At 36.5% G+C, this 14,194-nt stretch overlaps 1 pseudogene; it reads left to right on the top strand.

The window, feature by feature from the left end:
• Nucleotides 1-756: 756 nt before the first annotated feature.
• LOC107526906 (nuclear transport factor 2 pseudogene) lies at nt 757-1,140 on the top strand (annotated as a pseudogene).
• Nucleotides 1,141-14,194: the final 13,054 nt, after the last annotated feature.

Here is a 14,194-nt window from a genome sequence, read left to right as displayed (position 1 = left end):
GCTAGGAAATTTATCATGCATGTAAGATATATCTTTCTAAGTCAGTTTATGAAGCAAGCAGAGAAAACACAATGAAGCTACTACAGATTATTTCTTTTATGGAAAATTTCATAAATAATTTTAGTTTTCCATATAAAAAATGTATACACTCACATGAACACTTTCTTAGGACATAGATTCTAAAATGTTTCAGGCAAATGAATAAGATGATTGTTACAAAATGTAACTGAAAAAATAGAAATTTTGAGTTCATGTGCTAATTAGACACATGGTCATGTGAATATGTAAAATTTCTTGTAAGTTACTGGTGTATAGTAATTATCATGTTTTATAAATTATCTCTAGCCCAATTTCTTTTGATTTCTATATTTTACCAATGGCACATGTAAAAGTGCCTAGAACAGTGTTGGTACAGAGAAAATGTTCAATATTTTTTAAACAAAATAGTTACAAACCACCCCACTTCTGTACCACTGACAAATATCTGAAAAAAACACACACAAATGGACTTCATCTCCAATATGTTTTCAGTAGTAATAACAACAGTGCTAATGATGATAATAATAGCAATTGTATATTGGACACTAATTATGTCCCAGGCACTTATTACATGGATCACATCATCCAAACTTCACAACAACCCTATGGGGTAGGTATAATAATCTTTTATCTGGGCAGACCACGCTGGATGGCCGCTGGCGCTGCCACCATAGTGTCATCCCCTCCGGTCTCAAGGTGGCAGGGTGGCACTCCAGAATGGGAGACAAGCCAATTTGGGAGCAGATTGGATCCAGCTTCATTCAAGATTACTACCAGTTATTTGATAACTACAGGATCCAACTAGGAGCAATTTACATTGACGCACCATGCCTTACTGGGAAAGGACAGCAATTCCAGGACACAGCTGCCATTGAGGAGAAGTTGCCTAGCCTTCCTTTCCAGAAAATTCAGCACAGCATCACTGCACAGGACCATCAGTCCACATCAGACAGCTGCATCATCAGCATGGTTGTGGGCCAGCTTAAGGCTGATGAAGACCCCATCATGGGTTTCCACCAGGTGTTCCTATTAAAGAACATCAAGGACACTTGGGTTTGCACAAATGACATGTTCAGGCTTGCCCTGCACAACTTCTGCTGACCTCTTCCCAGCTAGGCACTCATGCTGTTTCCTCCTCCCTCCTCTTCCCGATACTCTTCACACTCCCCCAAATGCTCCAAATATCAGACGCAAAGGAGCAGGGCTGAGGTGGGAGTGGGCGCAGTGCGCCTCTGCTGCATAGGTATTGTGCATGATGTTTGGACGCTACACTAGCTACATCTGACAAGAGAGGTTTGTGTTGTACCGGGGCATGCCTTGGAAAGACAAGTAATGCAAAAAGTTGTTCTTTTTTTTTTTTTTTTTAATCTATTGACAAGTTGCTCTAGCAACCCAAAGAAGTGAAGGAGAAAGCAACTGCCTTTCAGCTGACAGTTAAATTGGTGGTAAGATTCCACAAAGCCCAGTAGAAATATTTCACCAAACATATTTTGGGGACAGTTGACATTTTTTTTAATTTCAAAATTTCTGTTCAGTAACATGGTATTTTCCCCATTAATGACTTTCAATTAATCATGGTGTTTCTTCATATAAGACCTACATGTGTCTTGTTTGAATTCTAGTATTTTGTGAACAAAATTCCACCCCACTTCCCACTGTAATTTTTAAATAGCTCTTTGAGGCAAATAAGAAAGCAATTTTTTATTCCTTTGTTTGATTTCTTACATTTCATATGCAGTTACCTTTCTAAACTCTATTATTAGCTCTGATTGTTTTTCTTTTCTTTTTAAAAAATATATCTTTATTGATTTCAGAGAGAGGAAGGCAGAGGGAGAGAGAAACATCAATGATGAGAGAGTCGTTGATCGGCTGCCTCCCACATGCCCCCTGCTGGGGATCGAGCCCACAACCCGGGCATGTGCCCTGACCAGGAATCAAACCGGTATCTCCTGGATCCTAGGTCGATGCTCAACAGCTGAGCCACACCCGGCCGGGCAGCTCTTATTGTTTTTCAATTAAGGTTGCTGGAATTTTCTAGGTATACAATCTCCTCTGCAAACAATGTAGTTTCTTCAATATCCCTACCTCTCCATTTCAATATTTATGCATAGTTTAATTGCATCTCTTAGAATTTGGCAAAACAGACTCTGATGTATAAAATGATACAAATGATTGTGTCTGGGTGCTATGATTACCTGTGATTTTAAAAAAATTTTTAAAGGAATACTTTTCAATATTTTTCTACTATGAGTAAGCACTTCTTCTATAACCATAAAAACTACTATAGTTATTTTTTTAAATTCTGTTTTTAATCTGGAAGTGGCAGTTGCCATTCATAGTCATTAGCCAAATGCTGGGGTCTACCGAGATTTACTTAACATGACTCTGTTCCTGCTGTGCCTGGTTGTCTCTTCAAGGCAGAGGTTGTCTTTTTCTTTCCCTCCTGCATATTTGAAGCAGTATGTATTTCTTTCCCAACCAGAATGAGCACACAGAAAACTACAACTCCCAGAGAGCAAAGCTTCCAAATCGTTTCTACTCCTTCCTGCTATTGAATTAATGACTTCACAGTCCAGAAAGCACTGTGAGAAATGTAAACTTCCACCATGAGCCAAGTTGCATTACTGGGAAGTGTAGTCCCAGAGTGAAGGTGGACAGGGAGCTACACACTGCTGAGGAGGCCCAGGTTAGAGGTGGAGGTGGGGGCAACTATGGAACTGGGAGTAAAACTATTATTACCTGTACAGTTGAGGAGGTCGCTACAGCTCTACAGGTCAGGAAGGCTAATTCAATGGTCCTCATACTTTTTCTCCCATGCTTCCTAAAATAACTGTGAAAAGCTATATATCGTTTTGCATATTTTGAATGCCCTCTTGATTGTTTATTTCATCACGACTTTAAGTAGTTGCAAAGGATGTGATTTCCAGGGTTTTGTCAATACACTGTCTTTTAATTTATTTGATGAGGTATAAGTGAAAATAGTAAAGTGCAAAGATCTTAAATGTACAGCTGGATGAATATGCAGACTGCACAGTAGTCTGCAGATCCACATATTTAGGATATTTCCATATTATCTAAAGGCTCTCATGTGCCATCCAGTCAAAATGCTCCAGAGGTAGCCATTATTTCAACTTTTATCATAAAGGATTCGTTTAACCTATTTTTGAACTGCATGTATAACATTGTATAAACAAACATTGTATCAGTATAGATGTACCAAGTGGAAGCTAAATACTGGAATAAAAGACATTATTATCTACTTAAAATTCATGAAAAAGTTATTTTTTTTACAGTTGAAAACTACATAGTTTCTTTTTCTTCTTGAACTTCTACTTCCACACTGTTACCCCACACAGAATTTTATTCAAATGTTATTGCATTATACTTCTATGTTGGAAAGGCTTTTCTATTATCTTATACTTCTGTGCAATAAAATTATGTAATTATGTAATTATGTTAACATTTAATTGTGTGTATATATATATATATATATATATATATACACACTCTCATTATAAGGTTCCAGGCTAAACATTTTTTTTCTAGACTGGGTGATTATCATTGTTAATAGAACATTTATCAAAACAACTTAAACATGTATATTTTGACTAATAATTATTAAACATTAAAACTAAATATATAACTTGAAATGCAGTTCTATTGTAATGGATTTTTTATTTTATTATTATTTTTTAAATTTATCTTTACTGATTTCAGAGAGAGGAAGGGAGAGGGAGAGAGAAGTAGAAACATCAATGATGAGAGAGTCATTGATTGGCCACCTACTGCACGCCCCCAACTGGGGATCGAACCCACAACCTGAGCATGTGCCCTGATCGCCTGGATCCTAGGTTGACACTCAACCACTCAGCCATGCTCGGCCAGGCTGTAATGGATTTTTAAAATAATTTATGTATATGCATTAATATTACATATTGGTAAAAAAGATACAGTTCATCGTCAAATTTCTCTTTTATTGCTTTAATAAATGTAACTAAAGGTAATTTACTCAGTAGATAAGAGTGCAAGTAAACCTGGGAATATATCCTAAGAATCCTGAAATACCAATTCAAAAGAATATGTGCATGCCTATGTTCATAGCAGCGTTATTTACAATAGCCAAGATCTGGAAACAGCTCAAGTGCCCTTCAGGAGATGAGTGGATAAAAAGCTTTGGGACATTTACACAGTGAAATACTACCAAGCCATAAAAAAGAAGCATGGATGGTTCTGGAGATTATTATGCTAAGTGAAATAAGCCAGTCAGAGAAAGACAAACACAATATGATCTCACTTATATGTATAATTTAGTGAACAAAATAAACTGACAAAATAGAAACAGAGGCATAAATACATGGAACAGACTGACAGCTGTCAGAGGGGAGGGGAAGGGGGGGACTGAATGAAAGAAGGTGAAGGGATTAGCCAAAGAACATATATGCATAACCCATAGAAGACAGTGTGGTGTGGCCAGAGGGAAGGGGAGTGAGGGCTTGGCAGATCTGAGCAAAAGGAGGGAAAATGGGGACATTGGTAACAGTGTAAACAACAAAAAAGAATTCAAGTAGATCGGTTGTACAATTCTTTGTCTTCCTTCAGCATTATTTTCTAAAAATAACATAGTGATTGATCATCAAGAATTATTTTGTTAATGACATACCAGCTGATAATTGGATTGAATGCTCTCTCAATTTTGTTGAAATCAAAGAATTACAAATTACTTAGAAATTAGAATTGCAAGTAGATTTGTTCCCAAACTTTATAGTCCAACTAAATATTAATATATCTAATTGTCCTTTTGTTTGGCTCCTTGGAGTTATTTTTCCCCAGTGCCTTTATTGTGGCATGATTTTCATATCAAACATTCATCAATTTTCAGTGTACAGTATGATAATTTTTAGTAAATTTACGGAGTTGTGCAACCATCACCAAAATCTACTTTTGGAACATTTCTATCATTTCAAAAATTTTTGATCATGCTTATATGCCATGAATTACTGTTCCTAACCCCAGGCCCAGGCAAGCACTGTTCTGCTTTCTGCCTATTTAGGTTTACCATTCTGTTGGAAATTGTATGTAAATATAATTATACAATAAGTAGTATTTTGTGCCAGGCTTCTTTAACTAAGCAAAATGGGTTTTTTTTTGTGTGTGTGTTTTTTAAGGCTCCTTCATATTGTAGCATTCCTTGGAAGTTGACTGCTCTGAAACAATTGCCATAAGTCAGGATCTGGGTGGGTAGAGGTATGTTTTTCTTCTTTACAAAATGAAAGTGGATTTGGAAAATTGTCAGTGTTAGAACAGAAGAGAATACATATCGAAGTCGAGATTTTGGAAAAGATTTTTAAAAAACATCCCATGCCTGTGGACTCCTTGGAAAGTCATTGTGTATTATCAGGAGTACACATACTTCATTTTGAAGAAAACTGGACTAAATTATATGAGAATAATCAACAGAGTTTATTAGAATAAAAGTTTCAGAAAATGTTTTGGTCATTTGGTCTCTGTGCTTTAATTTCCTGATATGTAAAATGAGCAGAATAATATCTACGTTACACTTTTGTCATGGGAATCAGAAATTTGAGGATTGTGAGGAGAAAACTGAAATTACTCTCAGGATCTGCCCCTTCAGATACCAGTCAGCAATTAATAATGGAGGACTTCTGTCCAAGAGATGTCATTTAACTTTAGCCTGACTCTTCTGCAATGTAAGGGAGCTAACTGGGATCTTGCCGGGCATCATTAGTGTTAGGATCTACAGATCTCCTTCTGCAGTAATTGATCTCAGCCGTTAGCTAAATATTGGTATATAAAGACCTACTTGGAACCTGGAGTTCCTATATACTGAGCCCAAAGATTAGAATCCATAGTACATTTAAGAGAAAGGGGGATTTCATCCTGGCTGGGTAGCTCAGCTGGTAGGAGCATAGCCTGGGTACACCAAGGTTTTGGGTTCAGTCTCCAGTCAGGGCACATACAAGAGGCAACCAATGAATGCATCAATAAGTAGAACAACAAATTCATCTCTCTCTCACACACACTCACTCTCTCTTCATCTCTCTCAAAAAAAAAACCAATCAATAAAACTTAGAGATAAAGGGATTTCATATTCAAAAGACTGCAAGACCAATTTCTTTAATTTGATTGCAAAAAAGATTACGATTTAATTGAAAGATGTACATGGTATATTTAGATTGCTATAGAAAACCGTAAGTTCCTCACTCCCCCCCGCCCCCCTCCAGGCTCTGAAAGCAGCTGGACGGAGGTAAATTCTGTCCCAATCATGTTGTTCAACTGAATTTATCAGTCAGTTCTTTTAGGTTTCCAATTTGGATGTGATATGATTATTTATCAAGAATGGGAAGCCCTGAGCAGGCAGAAGTACTGAGCATCCTTTTTAAAAAAATGGTAATATTTATACCTTCTCAGTAAGCCTAAGATATTCAGAAAAATGAGGTACATTAGGGATAACATCTTTTGTTTTGTTGTAGGCAATCTGATTTTAATTGAATTAATTTTCCAACGATTACTGGAAGATGCATTGAAGCTTCAGTAATGACGACAGCATTGTTGCCTAGCAAAAAGGAGGCTTAACGTGTTGCTGCAGTTGGATAGAAATTCAGCACACCCGGCGACCAATCATCACAGGAGGAGCTGCCGCTGCTTCTTTGTCGCAGTAGCAACAGAGGCAGACAAGTAAGACAGATGAACAGCAATTACCTTTGAAAACCCTAAAGAGGGGAACGGAGCTAAATAAGATATCTGACGCACGTTTTCAGGCTCCTGCCTGTGAAGTAGTAAATGTACAATATTTATCACGAAAACAAAGCCTTGTTCTGTGATAATGCTGAAGTGACGCCAGCAAAGTGGATCGCTGTCGCTATTATTAAGCTTGATTTCCTCCTCCTTCAGCCATACCATCTATCCCTCGAAGATTGTCCAGTTCGAGTTCTTTACTCCCTAATCAAGCATTCTGGTTGTACACAGTGTCTGAAAGACTGTCTGCTCAGATTACGTGTTTGGGGCATTGAAAAGGCTCCTTACCCAGACCCAGGAAGGCCACACCATTCTCCAGAATATTGTATGAGCACATTCTCCAAGGTCATTTTTATTTGCCCCTGCTCCCAGACTCTCCACCCCAGATAACTGGTTACAGTAGGAGTAGAGAGAAATACAGGATCATTACAGTGCATTTTCCCCCTGAATCTATTGTATCTAAATTAGAGTTCAATGATGGGACAGTTTATAGTAGGAAAGAATACCAGTGAACGCATATAAGATCTACAAAGGAGAAAATGACTCATCCTGCACCTGAATTTTTTTCAACTTTCTATTATGGAATATTAAAAATAGATCCAAAAAGAGAGGTAAAAGTACAATGGACCTCCATGTATAGATCACTCGGTTTCAATTACTTATCATTTTGTGGTCACACTTGTTCTTTGTATACCTCCACCTACTTTCTATCCCCACTCCCAGAATGATTTGAGGTAAAGCCCACACATCACATGATTTCATCATTATCTATTTCAGTATTTATCTCCAAAAGGACTCTTTTAACCCAATGTCATTATCACAACTAGCAGTTAACAGTAATTCATAATATTATCAAATAATCAATTCTGATTTCCTTGATCATCTCATAGACCTGTGCTCCTCAAATGTCAATGTTCAAAAGAATCATCAGGGGATCTTAAAAGGCAGATTCTGATTAAGTGCATCCAAGGTGGATCCTGAGGTTTTATATTTCTCACAAATTCCCAAGCAATGCCAATGGTGCTGGTTGTCACATCACACTTTAATTAGCAAGGTCTTTTTTTTTTTTTTTTTTGCTTTTTGTTTAAACTTTTACCATGTTAGAAATGTCATTGTAGAGGTCAGTGTACCTAAAGATGTCAGAGAAATGCACAATACTATTTCTGACCATTCATTTACTCCAAAACACACTTTGGTGTATACCTGGCATGGTAGGAAGCATTGGGAGTCAGGCAGGTTGGTGGTATATAGGACCTCTTCATCTCTGTGGCCAGCTAACAGCTGTTCTAAAGGGTAGAAAGGAAAGATATTTACTCATATTGAATTTCTGCCTGTCTCTTTCTTATGCACACTTAGTTATTATTTGGTATATATGTATATATTTTCCCCTTTATGAGAGGGTTGGTATATTAGTTTCTGATGACTGCTGTAATAAATTGCCACAAACTTTGTTGCTTAAAACAACAGGAAGTTATTCCCTCATAGTTTTTTAGTCCAAAAGTCCAAATCAGTTTCACTAATCTGAAATCAAGGTGTCATGTCTGCAGTGCTGATGTGCTTCTGGAGATTCTAATGGAGTATCTGTTCCTTGGCAATTCCAGCTTCTTGAGGGTGCCAGTATTCCTTGGTGTTCCTTTCTTTGTGGCTGCATCACTCTAATCTCTGCCTATCTTCACAGGGCCTACTCTTGTTTGGATCTCTCCTTCTCTCACCTCTGCCTCACTCTTATAAGGACATGTGTGGTTGGATTTAGGCCCCATCTGGGTAATCAGGTTAATATTGCTATGTCTAGATGCTTAGGTTCCAAGGACTAGGACATGATATTTTTGGATGATTATTATTCAGTATAGTACACTGGGCTCTTGATTTTATTGAAAATTTATGAACTACAAAATCTTTGCCAAGAGATCAATCCCCTCAGAGTTAAGTAAAAAAGATCTGGCATGACTCATTTACCCCATGGAGAATGAGGAGACCACTGTCCTTACCTGAGGTTGGGTAAACTGGTGCTGGGGTACATAGTGTGGACTGAAGGGTAGAAGCAACATGAGTGGTCAGAAATCCAATTAGTGGATACTCATTCCAGAGAACATGAGTTGAGTATCACAAGGAAGATAATGCCACCAATATTAATGCTTTTATAATTGAATATGATTAATAGATATATGGGATATAAAATTATATTCATATAGAAAATGCCCAACCTATTATTTACAACACCTGGCATGTCAGCTCCCACCTTGCTTTATTAATTTCATTATTGCAAATTGCACACATGGTCAGTGTTCCCTCAATATTTTATTACTTTTAATTATGATTCTGCATTTGAAAACATCATCATCCTAGATTTATAAGGGCCAGGGAAGCACAAATTCATACAATTCTTGGGATTGCTATGATCATCTCTTCTTTTAATTGTGAAAGATTTGCAGAAAGAATGTCAGTTCTGTTTCCAATTAGCAGACATTGTCAATCCACTTTAAAATGGCAAGGTTCAAGTATGAGTTTTAGGTTGCTTTACCAGACTGCTCATCAGATGACAAAACATTACCAGCCACCTAGTGGCCACCCATGCATTCCCTCTAAGTCATTACTTGTTCCTACAGAGTAATATTTACCCTGATTTCTAATAGCATAGAATAATTTTTCAAGTTTTATGGAATCATATATTTTGTGTGTGTATCTGCATTTTTCCACTCAGTATTATGTTTGTGAGGATCCATATTTTTGAGTTTAGTTGTAGATCACTCATTGTCATTGCTGCATAGCATCCCACCGTGTGAATATACCATGATTGATTGATTGATCTGTTCTGCTGTTGATGAACACTTAGATTTTCAGTTTTTGAAATATTATACATAACATTGCTAGGAACATTCTATTATATGTCTTTTGGTGAACAAATGTCCACATTTTTATTGAGTATATATCACAAAGTGCAATAGCAGGATCACAAAATATGCATATTTTCAGCTTTAATAGAATATGAAAGTCCAGGATTCTCTATAACCTTGTAAACCCTTGATTTAAAAAAAAATAGCCATTCTCATGGAGGTGTGGTGGTATTGCATAGTGATTTTAATTTATGCTGTCCCAATGACAAGTGAAGGTAAGCACATTTAAGTATGTTTATTGGCCATTTATACATCTTCTTCATGAGGTATCTGCTGGTCAAATCTTGTGCTCAGTTTTCTATTGGGTTGTCTGTTCTTTCTTTTATATATTCTGGATGAGTCCTAGACATACATATGCCTACAGATATCTTCTCCCACTCAGTCATTTACCAGTTTACTCCTTCAATGGTGTGTTTTGATAGGAAAAGAGAGCCATGGTATATTTTTAACATATGGTTATTGCTTTATGGATTACACTTATATGAAAATACCATGTCTTAGCCCATAGGGATTATTGACCTACAGCCTTTGCACATGCCATTTCCTTTGCCTAGAACCTATTTCTCCTTAAGTAGTTACTTCTTAGTTATCCTTTTTTTCACAGTTTAAGCCTCCCCTACAAGTTACATTAAGGTCCCCATGCTGCTTTTTGCTATGCTTCTTGCCAGCAAGTACTTCTGCTGCCATAGCTTCATCCGTGTTTGTCATTCCTCCCCCTTTTTTTCTAGATGTTCCCTGAGAACAAAAACTATTTTACTCTTGTTACCCATTGCATCTGCAATGCTATCATCATCATCATCTTTATCATCATAGCTAACATTCATTGCATGCTAGGCACTGTTCTAAATTCTTTAAATACACTATTTTCCTTTAATTCTTACAACAACTCTATGAGGTAGGTGCTATAACTATCCCCACTTTATAGATAAGGATACTGAAGCACAGACAAGTTAAAGCATCTTGTCCATTGACACACACACAGCTAGCAAAAAAAGGGATATAGAATTTGAACCTAGGTAGTGGGATTTCAAAAACATACCCTTAGCTACTATGTTGCACCCTTATAGTGGGCAATTAATAAATATTTGTTGAATGAGTGATTTATAACTTCAAAAGTATCATGTAGATCATCTAAGTTAACTGGTTTATTTTAAGAATGTGTTAACTGGGGTCAAGTAGTGAAGTGACTTGCACATGATCTTACTGCTAGCAGGTAAGTGCCAAAAATATGGCAAAATTCCAAGTGCCTTGAATGCCATTTCAGTGTTCATTCTCTTGGTCTATAAATCTCTACTTTCACATAGAGGCCATTTAGTTCTTTGTAAAATTCTGCTAAGCTCCACTGCCTTCAAAAGATAATCGTGGGCACAGACATTTCTAGTGATAAAAACTGTCACTTAGATACATGACATGACAGCTAAACAAATTGCATGAAATCATAGACTCATGGGCTTATCTATAGATTCATATTGTTATAGCTGAGCAAACCTAATAGCTTCCTGCAAAGTGAAAATTGCAAAGACTTTGAAATATCTGAATGTTTTTCATTGTGAGACCAAACTGAAATTTTCATTTTTCATGTGTTTATTTGGCACTGTGGCCAGATTGAAGGCAGCCTTGGTGTATACTGCCCTCATCTGCTTTAGTGCTCTTCTCTCCTCCCCTCCCTAGGCCAAATCCTGCTTGCTGCTATTATCTAGATTGGTACATCCAGACTGCTAACTAAGCCTGATTTAAGATAGCTTAGACACTGACAGCTATTTCCTGGTTTTTATTTTTTAATTTCACTAAATACAGGCTTGCATCAGGGAGACCAAATGATAACAGCTTGGGAAAGGATTAACTCTGGTAAGTGAGCTAAAATTTAATATTTCCCCATTGACTTTAATTTTCTAACACATTGTTTCTTGTGCTATAATCTGAGGCCATGGCCTACATAATTCTGAACTACATTCTGGATCTATAATGAAATATCAGGGGGGGGAAGCATTAACTAAGACAGAAAAGGGGGGAAAGCAGTATAGCAAGAAGACACACATACATTTAGATCAAAACAATCCAATTTTTATTGATTTTCAATTTATTATAGTATGGCAAAATATCAGAAGGTTACCTTCTGTTTTTATTGTAGACTCTAAAATCAAACAACACTATTTAACTATTGCAGTTTCTAAACCTTAGAAGTATTATTCATGGATTTTCAGAACTGAATTGGTTAAGGTAAAAAGGATTAAATAAGTCAGAAAAGGGGAATAATATATGGAAAACTCTTCATCTTACACTTGGCATAAACCGATGCTAAGTTTGCTAATGGTGTCACAGACAGAATGGTCAAATCTATGAAAGGGTTCTGCCTGCAGTATCAGGCTCAGAAAGCTCTTTCCCACCACCAGATTATGAAAATATTGCTCCTAGTCCTGGCCAGTGTGGTTCAGTTCGTTGGCCATCATCCCATGCACTCAAAGTTTGTGGGTTTGATTCCTGGCCAGGGCACATGCTGGGGCTGCAGGCTCAATCCCCAGTAGGGGACGTGCAGGAGGTAGCCAATAGATGTTACTCTCACATTGATGTTTCTCTCTAAAAATCAATAAAAAATATTTTTTTAAAACTTTCTTTGGTAATATTAGTCTTCCTGCTACTCATTTCCTTATACTTTCTGCCCTCTGAACCTTAGGAAATAGTGCTGAAACTAACCAGGGTATTTTTTTTAATTATGGAAAATTTTAACCATGTGCAATAGTGGAGAGTATAGTATTAGGAACCCCTATGTATACCGCACCCAGTTTCAACTATTATTAACTAAAAATCAATCTTGTTTTACCTGTAATTTCACACTTTCCCTTCTTGCATTATTTTTAAGCAAATTGCAGTCATCGTATCAATTTATCTTTAAAATGTTCAGTATGTATCTCTAAACAAAGAAACTCTTTCTGTAAACAATTCCAATATATTATCACATCTGAAAGAAAAACCAATTAAATATACAAGGGATGTTCAAATTTCCCCAAATGTCCTAGACTCTTTTTAATTGTTATTTGTTTGAATCCAGAGCCAAACAAATCCATCCAAACATTGCATTTGTTTTACATGTCTCTTAAATCTCTTTTAGCCTATAAATTTTCTGTTCCACTTTTTATTTTCTTACAGTTTATTTGTTGAAGTAATCATATTTTCCCCCCTCATAGTTCCTGACATTCTGGATTTTACTAATACAACCCTGTGGTATTAAAATCAAACATGTTCCTCTATCTCTTACATTGCCCTTAAACTGAGATATTAAGTCAGATTCAGGCTATTTTGGCTTTGTTTGTTAACAATACTAAGTAGGTGTTATTTTAATCTTTTTATTGTCTCTCCTTAAAAAGTATATGCCTAGTTTTCTCTCTTTTAGTCATGTTAGGATCAATCATTGAAATCAGCTGTTGTTAGCTGATCCTGCATTACAAAAACTTCCATCAGCTTTTCATTATTTTATTAGTGTATTCAAATTGGTGATATTTTGAGTCTATGATTACTTCCATTATTAAGTAACATTCTTCTAAAATTTTTAAGGAATTAGTTTAAGGAGAACTTTTCCTGTCAACTGCCTGTTTACTTGATATACAGTTCCTCAAAAAAAAAAAAAAAAGAAAGAAAAAGAAAAAAAAGTCAGGTAAATGCTTGATTCCTCTTTTTACACTAGTCTTTGAAATGATTATTTTATTTTCTTGCCTCATTCAAGGATGATCAATAAGTTTTTAAAAGAAGGAGATTTAAATTACAAACCTCGTATACAAAACTCACATAGTTACCATTTCCAGTTATTTTCATTCCTTTGTAGATGCAGTTTCCCTCTGGTATCATTTGTCTTCTACCTAAAGGACTTCGTTTATCATTTCTTGTAATGCAGGTCTGCTGGTGATGAATTCTTTCAGGTTTTGTGTGCCTGAAAATGTCTTAATTTTGCTCTGACTTATGAAAGATATTTTCGTTGGGTACAGAATTTTAGGTTCACCTTATTTTTGTTACTTTCAGTACTTTAAAGATGTTGCTCCATACACACACAAACACACACACACACACACATACATATATTTGGTATTTCTACAAATATTCTTCAATTTTGTTTTGGAACACAGTTAATTTACTTGGACATAATTTGATCCTTTCATATTTTGCTGTTAAGATTGGTTACCTCAGGCCAGAATGGTATTCAGTCAAGGCTAATTACCCCCTGCTACTATGGCAAGATCCTCTGATAGTCTACCCAATGCCATGGAATATTGAGGGTTTTTCAATCTACCTTGTATAACAGGGACTGTTTCCCATCATGTGTGAACATTGGACACTATTCCCTTTAATCAGGTGGTTCTTTCTCTAGACTTGGCGAATTTCCTTACATGCATGATCAGTATACATCTGAATACTCAAGGGAGGGGACCTGTACATGTGCCTAGAGTTCTCTTTCTATGCAGCTCTCTCCAGTCCAGTACTCTATTCCACGTTGGTGGAAATTAGCCATCTTG

The sequence above is a fragment of the Miniopterus natalensis genome, chromosome X (genome assembly GCF_054644295.1).
Source record: "Miniopterus natalensis isolate mMinNat1 chromosome X, mMinNat1.hap1, whole genome shotgun sequence".
NCBI lineage: Eukaryota > Metazoa > Chordata > Mammalia > Chiroptera > Miniopteridae > Miniopterus > Miniopterus natalensis.
Note: the sequence above shows the minus strand (reverse complement) of the source record. Positions and strands in the feature narration are given on the sequence as shown.